The following is a 12,224-nucleotide window of genomic DNA, read 5'->3' on the forward strand; positions in this document are numbered from 1 at the left end:
CTTGCACGCGACCGACCCAGGTTCAATTCCCAGCATCCCATATGGTCCTCTAAGCACTGCCAGGAGTGATTCCCGAGTGCAGACCCAGGAGTAAACACTGTGCATCACCAGGTGTGACCCAAAAAGAAAAAAAAAAATTGTGCCAAAGGGGAGCGAAGGAGTTTTCGGCATTTCCTTCATTCCTTGTGACGCTGCCCAGGTTGGATAACCACAAGCCAGTATTAACTCCATTTCTTAACCCACAGAACTGAGGCAGACAGGTAGATGGGGGAAGCGTCCCCATGGCGATGGAACTCCGAGAAAGTCAACAAAAGCTTCATGGCCACCAAAAGACTACCTGAGTGCACGGGACCCAAGGTCTTGTCAAAATTAACCCACATTATGAGGCCCAGAGCAGGCTGGACCCCCCGAGGGAATAGGAACAAAGGGCAGGAAAGGAATTTCTAAGAGGACCATGGACCACTCAACTCTACCCCCTTGGCAACCACCCTAGCAACGGACTCTAGGTAGCTAGAAACTCCCACCAGGGGCAGCCTGGGGAAATCCCTAGATTAGCCACCTTGAACCAAGGGAGGGCGCTCATGTGTGCCCGAGCCCAGGTACTGCTCTTGCCTATGAGGTCCATCATGTCACGGGCTTCTCCCCTCCTGAGGTGTGGACTTTCAGACCGAATGCAACCTAGCAACATAACATGTTCAGTGGCTTTCTGCACCTCTGAAGAAGCCGCACTCTCTCTCGAGCGTGTTACTCCCTCCCTCCTTCCCCTTCCTAAAGGCCTCCAAATAAAATGTTTCTGCTTCTTGCTCATCTCCTGAAATGCTTTTCTGCGAGGAGGACAAAGGCCCGGGGGCCTGAGGAGGTCGAGGATCAACTCCCTTTCCCTGAAAAGGGCAAACCCTCACTCCGGCCCAAGACCCCGGGAAGGCCTAGTGGGCGTCGTGGGGCTGGCGGGGCTCATTGCACTCAGCAGTGCCAGTGCTCCAGCCAGTCCCGGAGGAGTGATATCTTCTCCTCTGCTTCTCATCAGCCCCCCATGAGGGCCCACTGACTTCAGAGTCTTTCCATATTTCAATAGAGAAGTCCGCAAGGGGCAGAGAGGCAGGACAGTGGGGAGGGCACTTGCCTTATATCCAGTTGTCCTGGGCTCAATCTCTGTCAGCACAGGGACGTTAGCCGGCCAGGGTCACCCCTGGGCACAGCCAGGTATGGCCACCCCACCCCACCCCGCCCCCACCCCACCCAAAAATATATATATAACTAGTAAAAAAACTTAAACTAACTAAAGATTAAAAACTATCATACACTAAAGAACTGTTAGAGAAAAAAGCCGCCGGCACACGGGCAGAAAGCCCAGAGACTCAGATTCACCTGTGTCACACTGCACTCGCAGCTTCAGTACTGAGCTCTGCCAAACAGGCTCGTGCCAGACTCGTGGAGAGACTGAAAATGGCAGTTGGAGTCTAGAATTTTCTGAGGTAGAACTAGAATTCAGCAAGGAGGAGGGCATCATGGGCCATTCTTAAAGGGGCAGGCGCCACCCTTCGTGATGTCAGTGTCTGGCTGAGGCTCTGGAGGGCTGCCCTTGCAGACGTCAGCACTACATGGCCAACGAGCCTCTGGTCCCTGCGGGGCCCAGTTCTGGATCCCTGGGCCCTGTGAAAGTGGTTTCAGAAAACTTTTGACAAATGTTTGTCAGTTACAGATCTCCAAATGAGGTCATTCAGCATCCCCCGAGTGGGACCTGGACCCAGTGACCCTGCCCAGGGCCCTCCTCAGGAGCCAGGCCAGGAAATCTGTGAGCCGGGGGGGGGGGGGGGGCGGGCGGGCGGGGGGGCAGAGAGACAGGGCAGAGGCCCTGAGTTCGACCCTGACAGCCCTGCTCTCTGTGACCCCAGTGCTGTGAGCAACACCGGCCGCACCGTGGCCAGGGAGTGACCCAGCCCACTAAGGCCTGAGAGCTGTACAGAGGAGTATGGCCTGGCCTGCTCCGGCTGGGAGCACAAGCTGAATGAGTGCGGGTTCCCTCGAGGATGAGTGAGCGGGAACCGGGGAGTGGTGGGGAGGGGGGGGAGGGCGGAGTGACCTAACCTGGGGGCTGAGGACGGGACATCTGACGGTGCTCAGGGCTGACTCTGATCCAGTCATGGGAGCTCATCCTGGCAGGACCTGGGTGGGAAGGGACGTACAGGGTGGGGTGGGGTCAGCCACAGGCAAGGCAGGCTCCTTGGCCCTGGGCTACCCTTCCGGGCAAGGATACCTATTTTCTTTCTTTCCTTTTGTTTTTTGGGACACTCGGCAGTGCTCAGGGTTACTCCTGGGTCTGCACTCGGGAATGACTCCTGGCGGTGCTCAGGGGACCTATGGGGTCAGCCATGCAGCAGGCAAACGCCAAGTCTTCATGTCAAGGTGCCCACGAAACACAGTGTGCAACAAGGGACTCTGCAGAGAACGTCAGGGCCAGCAAACGCTACTTGGAAATCAATCAATTCTGAAAAAACACAAAAAGATGCAAAAGGAGGGGCTGGAGTGAGAGCACAGTGGGGAGGGGTTTGCCTTGCTCACGGCTGACCAAGATTCGATCACCAGTCCTGAGCACTGCCAGGAGTAATTCCTGAGTGCCACGTCCGGCACTGCGGGGCAGAGCCAGGGGAGGGCCGTCAGGGTGAAATCAGCACTCGAGTCACACAGGGTTCCGTCATTCAGGAGATGGCATGAATGCGTGCGTTTATTCAGAGCATAAGTACAGACTTAAGTATGTTTCCACAGCCCACCCAAAAGAAGGAAAAGGGATGGGACGTGGGAAAGTGGATGGGACAATGAGCAGAGCCATGCACTGTTGGTCAGCCACCTGGTGACCATTTCGGCATAATGCTATTGGTCAGAACGACCTACTTTGATATAGCTTTGACATAACTGCAAAGATTGTGCTGTTCCTCATACACCATTTACAAATCATTTACGAGGGTCCATTTTCCCCAAACTGAAACCTCCTGTACTGGGAGGTTGCCCAGCTTTGAGCAGGACAAAGGGGGAATGAAAAATCAAGCATTCTTTTACTTGGTCAGTAGGCAACACTGAGCATCACTGAGTGTGACCCAAAAAGCCTAAAAAAAAAAAAAAAAAGAGAGAAAAAAACAGCGCAAAAGAAAATGTGTTTGAGCCTCACTGTCTCCCTGAGACTTGAGCACTCAATGCTGTGTGTGAGCCTAGTAGAGTCTCCGGCCTGAACAAGCCCCCACCCCCCCACCCCCATGCTCCTGTGTTTGGACCCTGACCCTAAATCCTGTGATGGGACCACGTGTGTCCATGACAAAGACGCTAGCAGGCTCACGCCCTGGAACGTCCCTGCTTCACACAGGCATGGCACACGGGTCCTGGCCTGCTAGCGGCCGGCAGTGATTCGGCAGGAAGCAGAAGTGTGAGCCTGAACGTGGGTCAAGTCCGTTCCTTCAGCTTGGAGGGGAGGAATGTACAAGAGGGAGTTATGAGCACTGCCTCACAAGCAGGAGGTCCTGAATCCAAGCCCCCGGGGTCAACCGTGCACCTGGCACAAAGCCGGCACAAACCCGGCAGCTCTGCTGTCCCAGCACCACGCAGGAAGGGGGTGACCCCAGGGGGAGGGCCACCGAGAGAGGAGGGGGACACCACAGAAAGGAGGAGTGAACACAGGGCAGGAGTTGAGGGCTGCAGGGCCAGGAGCACCGGGCAGAGAGCAGCCCTGGGGAGCAGGAGGACACGCGGGCGCCCTTGTCACTGGCCACTCGAGGCAGTCGCACAAGCCGTGTGCAGACCCACGAGGCTGACAGGACGCCAGGGACGGGGAATCCCCAGCAAGGATTTTTCTTTAAGTTTTGGGCCTTGGGGCCAGAAGTCTAGTACAGCAGGGAGGGCATTTGCCTTGCACACAACTGACCCGGGTTCAATCCCGGCATCCCATAGGGACCCCCGAGCACCTCCAGGAGTAAGTCCTGAGTGCAGAGCCAAGAGTGACCCCGGAGCACGTCCAGGTGTGACCCAAAAACAAAACTACAGCAGAGCAAGCCGAAGGGCACGGAAGCTCCGAGCCACGGAAACGCCGAGGTTGGTGCCCACTCGCCCCCGCCCCCCGCCAGGTCAGGCCTGCCTGCGATCAAGGTGCCCGAGTGTCTCCAGGTAGGATCTGCCTCAGCGGCTCAGTGCGTCATCTCAGCCTATCACCCAACTCGACTGGATTGACTCTGGTTATCTCCTTGTCTGGTTATCTTGGGCATCTCAGGGGCCAGCCGCCCAATCTCCTTCCTCCCACCTGGCCAGGGCGGGATCAGGTGTCAGCAGCTGGGCCCTGAACACCCCACCTGCCAGTCCAAACACAACGCGAGCCCAAAGGCCAGGCTCGCCCCCAACTCGTAGGACACGACCAAGCTAGGGGCCCCGGAGAGCACTGGGCCCGAGGATGGGTCCCAGAGATCCCCAAATCTCCCTTGATCGACGGCCTGGCCCAGCAATCTGCATCAACCACCGGGCCCAAGCTCTTTGCTTTCCTTCTGCTTGCTGAGCGAAACTTGGAGGAGAGGAACTCCAAACTTTTTTTTTTTTTTTTTTTGCTTTTTGGGTCACACCTGGCGATGCACAAGGGTTATTCCTGGCTCTGCACTCACAGGGGTTACTCCTTGCTCTGCACTCAGGAATTACTCCTGGCTCTGCACTCAGGAGTTACTCCTGGCATTGCTCAGGGGACCATATGGATGCTGGGACTCGAACCCGGGTTGGCCACGTGAAAGGCAAACGCCCTACCCGCTGTGCTGTCTCTCCAGCCCCGGAACTCCGAACCTTATATAGAAAACAATGTATTTCACAATGCCATTTCAGCCATTCTGATTGTTGGGGGGTAAATTCTAAGCAATCATGGTGCATCTTTTGTCGAAATAATGAATGTAATCAATGTAGAGAAGAGTTAGTTAGAAATCATTTGCCTCAAAAAAGCACATGAGAAAATGCTCTACATCATTAATCATCAGAGAGATGCAGATCAAAACCACAATGAGATACCATCTCACACCTCAGAGACTGGCCCACACTCAAAAGAACAAAAGCAACCAATGCTGGCGTGGATGTGGCGAGAAAGGGAAACTCCTTCACTGTTGGTGGGAATGTCCACTGGTTCAGCCCTTCTGGACAACAGTATGGACAATTCTCAAAAAATTAGAAATTGAGCTCCCATTTGACCCAGCAATACCACTCCTGGGAATATATCCCAGAGAAGCAAAAATGTATAGTCAAAGTGACATCTGCACTTGTTTGTTCATTGCAGCACTCTTTACAATAGCCAGAAACTGGAAGAAACCTGAATGCCCAAGAACAGATGACTGGTTAAAGAAACTTTGGTACATCTACACAATGGAGTACTATGTAGCTGTTAGAAAAGATGAAGTCATGAAATTTACATACAAGTGGTACAATATGGAAAGCATCATGCTAAGCGAAATGAGTCAGAAAGAGAGGGATAGACATAGAAAGATTGCATTCATCTGGGGGATATAAAGTAACAAAGCATGAGATTAATACCCAAGAATAGCTGAGATCAGCACCAGGAGGATTACTCCATAACTTAGAGGCCAGCCGGGTATCCTAGAGGAAAGGGCAGTTCAGATAGAGAAGGGAGCACCAAATAAAGGATGTTTGGAGGATCCTCCCAGGAGGGGAGATGCATGTCGAAAGTAGACTATGGACTGAACATGTTTGCCACTCAATGCCTCTTTTGCAGACCACAACACCCAAACGGAGAGAGAGAACACAGGGGATTGTCCTGCCACAGAGGCAGGGGGGGATGGGGGGATGGGGGTGGGAGGGATATTATCCATGGTGGTGAAAAACGGACACTGGTGGAGGGATGGGTATCTGATCATTGTATAATTGAAACCCAAGCACAAAAAAAATTGTATATCTACAACTGTAAAAAAATAAATAAATTTAAAAAAAAAACAAAATAGAGAAGAAAAAAAAAGAAATCATTTGCCTCATAGGCATTGGGTGGGTGGGATGTGGGGTATATTGGGGTTCTTGGTGGTGAAAAATGAGTACTGGTGAAGGGTGAAGAAGACGGTGTTTGATCATTGTATGACCGAGACTTAAATCTGAAAGCTTTGTAACTTTTCCCACAGTGATTCAATAAATAAATATAAGAAGAAAAAAGAAAGAAAGAAAGAAAGAAAGAAAGAAAGAAAGAAAGAAAATTATGGAAAAAAATGTAAGGTGGAGTTCATGCCCAATTCAATCAGCAAATCAGTGGCTGAATAAGTAGCAGTACTCCTACATAAAAACACAAACAAACAAGCAAAAAAACACTGTACCTGTGAGGCGAGTGCATCAGCAGCCTGATGGCGCCTCCACACTTCCAGATACACCAAAATTGCTGTTGTGCCTTTGGCCAGACCCCAAAAACTTGGGGCAAAGTTTACCAAGAAAGTAAATAGCCAAAAGTAAGGAATGTGGGAAACACACCCACAAATCACCTCCGGCTCAGCTAGATCATTGGAGGCATGGCCTCTCTGGGTCCTGATTGAACTGCTTAATGGCCATGATCCCAGAGACTCAGAAACAAATCTCGAAACCCAGTGGCTTTTGGCAGAAATGCGTCTGGTCCCTGCAGTGCTGGGCCCACGGTTTCGTGCCTTGGCCTGTTCCCTCTGGTGGCCCGGTGGCCGCCATCCTCCAGAGGCCACTGGACAGTCAGGCTTGGGACCTCAGTAACAAAACTTGTTGGGCCTCACAGGATGGGGGTGGAGCCAGTCCTGTCCTCCCCGTCCCCAAGAGACCCCAAGTCATTGCCCACGAACGGCCTTTCTGGCTCCTGATCAAGCTGCTTAACGACCATGATCCCAGAGACTCAGGAGCAATTCTCGGGAACCCAACAGGTTTTGACAGAAATCCCTCCAGATTTAAGTGTTCAAATGTCAGAATTTCAAAATCGTGCGGCCAGTACTGCAGCCACGAAACATCATATGTTATTCATAACCAGCAATAGAAAACAAATTGTCTACTGTTGCCTTTTCAGCAGATCTGAGTGTTGGGGCAAAATCTCAAATAATAATGGTGGGTCTGGTGTCAAAATATTGAATGTGATCAAAGTAGAGAGAGAGTAATGTGGAAATCACCTGCCCCACTGGTAGGGGGAGGGTGTGGGATGGGGATATACTGGGGTTGTTGGGGGTGGAGAATGGGCACTGGTGAAGGTACGGGTGTTTCATTGTATGACGGAGACTTAGACCTGAAAGCTTTGTAACTGCTCTCATGGTGATTCAATAAATAAAATCATAAAAAGTGAAAAAAAAAGTAAGGTGGAGTTCATGCACAATTCAATCAGCCAATCAGTGGCTGGATAAATAGCAGTACTCCTACATAAAGAGAGAGAGAGAGAGAGAGAGAGAGAGAGAGAGAGAGAGAGAGAAATCCAGAAAAATGCGGCAAATCTGTACCCCAAGCACACTTCTCCCCAAACGATTCGTTTTCCCACACCCGACACGCTATGGGTCACATCCTCCTGCCACTGACCCCCAAAACCCGACGTTCCCTCCTCCCACCCTGGGGACTGATGGCACAAACTCCATCTTTGTGTCACGCCGTACATGACACATTTGTCACTAGCACCTGATGACTCATTGCAGAACCTCAACAGAAGTCACAAAGATGGAGAGCACTGCTCGGGGAGCAATATGCAGGGGCTTCTCAGACCTTCCCTCTACCTCTGTCCCCCGCCTGTTCTGGGGAAGATGCATAGACAAATGGCCGGGGGTTGAGAACAGAGGAACCAAGCAGGGAGGAAGCGGGTGCTTGTGTTTTGTTTTCTCTGGTGGCCTCTAACTACGGTTCCTCTTAAGAGACAAAGAAGGCCACAAATAAGCAAACACTCTGACCTCGGTTAGCACCCAACTCTGATTGAACGCCAAGATCTGCTCTAAATGAACTTTGAAAGGGCAAGCTAAATATCTTTCAGGGAAGCAAATAACCTTAGGGGATTGTCTGCTCTGGTACTAAAAATGGGGGGAAAAAAAGTCTGTTTTGTATCTCTTGAAAATGTCAGCTTGACTCAAAGGCAGTTCTATTTCATCCCGCGGTACAAATGCTTCCTCCCAGCTAGAGCTTTGGCTCACGTCTGTCCAGCATTTTCTGGACAGGGAAACACCAGCCCTGGGAGCTGTGGCGTGATGGGCAGCACCACACACCGTTCTATGAGGAAGTTACATAGAAATCAGTCTTTCGTTCCAAACAAAATGTCAGGAGCTGCAGACACAGTTCAAGACTATATATAGCCTGAAGGCACAGGACATATGCAAACGGCACCTACTCAATGTCATCAGCCAGCCCAGTCACCCACCTCACGCTGGCATTCAACTTCAAAATATCCAGATAGAGGAAATTGTCACATGTAAGGGGGAAAAATCAGAGTTAGCAAGAGCTCAAAGAGAAGAGCAAGCCGGCAAACAGGACTGAGAGAAGGTGACCGGAGGTGAGGCAGGTCTCTGGCCTAACCCAGGTCCAAGCCCCAGCTGCCCTGCAGAACAAGCCAGCGGCGACCTCACATGCCTCGGAAGACTCACGGGCACCCCACATGCTATAGAGTCCCCCCAACGCCCACAGTCGCTCAGTTCTGACTCACACCCGCCCTTCCATGCAAAAGACCCGAAGGAACAAGAATCCCAGGTCGAAGCTTCTGGTATTGGGGCTGGAACGATAGTACAGCAGTGAGGGCATTTGCCTTGCATGCAGCCAACGTGGGTTCGAATCCCAGCACCCCACATGGTCCCCTGAGCACCGCCAGGAGTAAATCCTGAGTGCAGAGCCAGGAGTAACCCCTGTGCATCACCGGGTGAAAAAATTAACAATAAAAATATAACACCGTGGAGATGTGCAGACTGGGGGCGGGGTGCAGAGGGAGACCTCCCAAAGAGTGGCCCAGAGTGAGCATAACATCCCCAAAGATTCTGTAGGATGGGTCCGCCAGGTCTGGGGTGCAGCCTCACACTTGAGTCTAAGCCACCCTGGTCAGGATGTCCAAAGAGTCCTCAGAAAAGGACCAGAAACTCTGCATTGGAGCAGAGTAGAGAGGATGATTCAGGGGAAGGAAAGCATTAGGGGGCATCTTTCGAACTGCTCAAGGGCCCAGGTGACTGTTCAGAGCGGGAACTGTGTCTGCCTGCGGACAGCTAAGCCGGCTCCTGCCCAGCCCTGCCCAGCCCCGAGCACCCAAACAAAACATTCATTTTGAAAAACGGCGTATTACTACAGAGACACCTCTAACAACTCCCACCCGGCGAGGCTCAGGGGATACCCCTGGCTCAGCACTCAGGAATTATTCTGGTGGTGCTTCGGGGACCATATGGGATGCCGGGGATTGAACCTGGGTCAGCTGCGTACAAGGCAAATGCCCTCCGAATGTACATAGCTCCAGCCCTTGCAATTCCTCTTTAAAAGCCCCTAGGGTCATAACTGGTGGTGTGTGGGTCCCTCCTGTCCTGAACCCGGGGCTCCCCAGGTGATGCTGGGGCTCTAGCCCTCTAAGCTATCTCCACACCACCCAGAATTCCGTAAGTAAAGTGAAAAAAGTAAAGGCCCGCCCGTTGTTCGTCCATTTGCTCGAGCGGGCCCAGTAAGGTCTCCATTGGAGACTTTGTTGTTACTGAGTTTGGCATATCGAATACGTCACGGGGAGCTTGCCAGGCTCTGCCGGGCGGGCGAGATACGCTTGGTAGCTTGCCGGGCTCTCCGAGAGGGGCGGGTCGGCCATGTTGGCTGCGTGCAACGCAAACGCCCTGCCACTGTAATATCACTCCAGCCATAATTCCGTATTAAAAAAAAAATTTGTTTACGTTAACCACAGGGGCCGATGGCACAGCGAGGCCCGGGTTCTTTCTCTTAAGGTGCTGCTGAGACCAACATGCTGAGGGGAAAGGGTGCCCGGAAATCTGGTGATGCACCTGCGTTCTAGAAAGGTCGTGTCTTGAGACCAGCAGCAGCAGTACCACAAATCAACGCACACACCCAAGAAAGCAGGGAAATGCGGTCACATCTCAAACACACCTGCACAAGCTTCCAATGGCAGAGGGCGCAGAGGGTGCAGACAGGCACCGGAAGCGTTGGGGAAGTGCACGGGTTCAGGCTGACTCCCTGGCTTGGCACTGGGGGTGACACTTGGCGGGGCTTGGGGGACCGTATGGGGTGCTTGGGAACGAACCCGGGTCTGCCAGGGGCAAGGCAAGTGCCCTACCCACTTTACTATCTCTCTGGCCCTGGTATGCTGTTTTTAGAAGACATTATCAAGCCGATGTGTTTCCCCCTTGCATCTTCCCCTTCATTCCAGTATTTATTTTCCCTTTCCCTCCCTTTCTCGCTGAGGCTGAGGGACGCACACTCTAGATAGTGGTTACCCACTTGGGGGGTGGGGGGTCTCACTCGGCCTGCCAGAACTCCAGCCATGCCCAATTTTCCCTATTTCCAGTGAAGAATATGCCATAGGAAAAACATCTGATTGAAAACTCACATAAATCAATGCTTTTGGGTCTACAGATACTCTTAAGGGACTCAGCATGGAGAAACCTCACCGCACAGAAGATAGAGCCAGAGTTCTGGCCCGGGCGCCCCTAAGAGCCAAGCTGACACTTCGAATGAGAAATTTTTCAGAAGTGCTCCCTGTCATAAAGATAGTAAACAAAACATATAAAATCATATTTGTAAACAAAAATCCACCTTTCAGAAAAAGACAACATTTATAAAAGAAAATGTCCCGGGGACCCCACAGATAGTATAGTGCGAAGGTGCTTCCCAGGCATCAAAGAGTCAAATATGGACCGCTGGGGACCACCAAGAGTAATCCCTGAGCATCACCAGGTGAAGCCCCAAGCAAAAACCAAAGCAAAGCAAACAAATAAATATGTGCTGAAAATAACCAGTAGGAAACAGGCTGGGACGGGCGTGTGGGAGAAACAGAATTTCCCGCACACCCTGCACCCAGCCCTGAGGTCACACTGCAGAACCTCAAGAGTTTGAGTGAAAAATGTAAGCAATTTTATTTCTAAAAATGAGAATGTAAGAAAAGAGTCTTCAGGTCTTGCCAAGACTCAATCAAGGGGAAAGGCGGGTCACGAAAACAAAATCACTCACAAACCTACGTTTCTTCTGCAGGCACCTGGGCAGCGGCTGCCACTCCTCGAAGTGGGGACCTGGGAGGATGTGCAGAAATTCCTCGATTCTGCGCCAACCAGGCTGGGAGAGCAGCTGGCCAGCCGCATGCTGAGGGAGGCATAGCCGAGATGTCCGTGGGGTTCTGCGGGGGATTCGAGAGCGACACCTGGAGTCAACCAACTCCTCTCTGCCAATGGGCCATGGGATCTCTTTTTGTTGGTTTGTTTCGGCGGAGGCCATACCCTGCGGTGCTCAGGGCTCCCTCCTGGTGCTGCACTCAGGGATCACAACCTGGGTTGGCTGCATTAAAGGCAAACGTCCTCCACGCTGCCATCCTGGATTTGACTTTGGGGAGGAACACAGTGTGCTCCAGCCTACCCTGCTCAGCCCTGCCATCTCCACCCTCTACCCAATTTCCCAATCTCTCTCTTCTCTCCTTCTCTCTCTCTCTCTCTCCCCCACCCCCGCCCTTACAGCTTTATGGATCAGACCTGGTGGTGCAGAGCTGACGCATGGCTCTGCCCTCACCTCTCCTGGCCCTGAGTCCTGTCTCAAACCAATCTCAGAAAGCTGCTTGGTAACCCTGTGTGCTGGAAGGTGCCAGTGCCCGGCAGCACGTGCAGAGGGCAGGTGCGTGGCCAAACCCCAGCACCGCTGGGTCTGAACATTCAACTGTCTGCCCGGGAAAGATTCCATCCGACCCCCACAGAAGAAAAACTGTTCATCGATTTGGTGAGAAACTTCTCCTATAGAAACTTGGCCCACAGGGGGGAGGGAATGTGGAGAGCTCTAAGCCCAGCCAAGCTACTCTCAGGCATTCTTCCAGGGGGCGAGGCCCCAGGGCACAGCCAAGCCCAAATCTCCCAAGGGTGAGAGTGACAGCCCCCAGCATCACAGTCACCCCCAGTCTGAAACCCCCCCTCTCTCACAGTGACTCTGAGTCCAGCAGCCCCAACTGCCCACAGTGAGTCAGTTGTGTTGGTCCCCAATCCTCTTACTTGAGGCTGGCCTTTTCCCTGACCAGAGGCTTCCTTGAGTCCAGACCAGCCTTCCCCTGCCCTGAGGCC

General features: G+C 52.4%; 1 pseudogene; it reads right to left on the minus strand.

The window, feature by feature from the left end:
• Positions 1-8,319: 8,319 nt before the first annotated feature.
• LOC130024570 (vacuolar protein sorting-associated protein 33A-like) overlaps positions 8,320-12,224 on the minus strand; it is a 49,896-nt pseudogene continuing 45,991 nt past the window's right edge.

Source organism: Sorex fumeus, unplaced genomic scaffold, assembly GCF_029834395.1.
Source record: "Sorex fumeus unplaced genomic scaffold, SorFum_2.1 ptg000029l, whole genome shotgun sequence".
Taxonomy (NCBI): Eukaryota; Metazoa; Chordata; class Mammalia; order Eulipotyphla; family Soricidae; genus Sorex; species Sorex fumeus.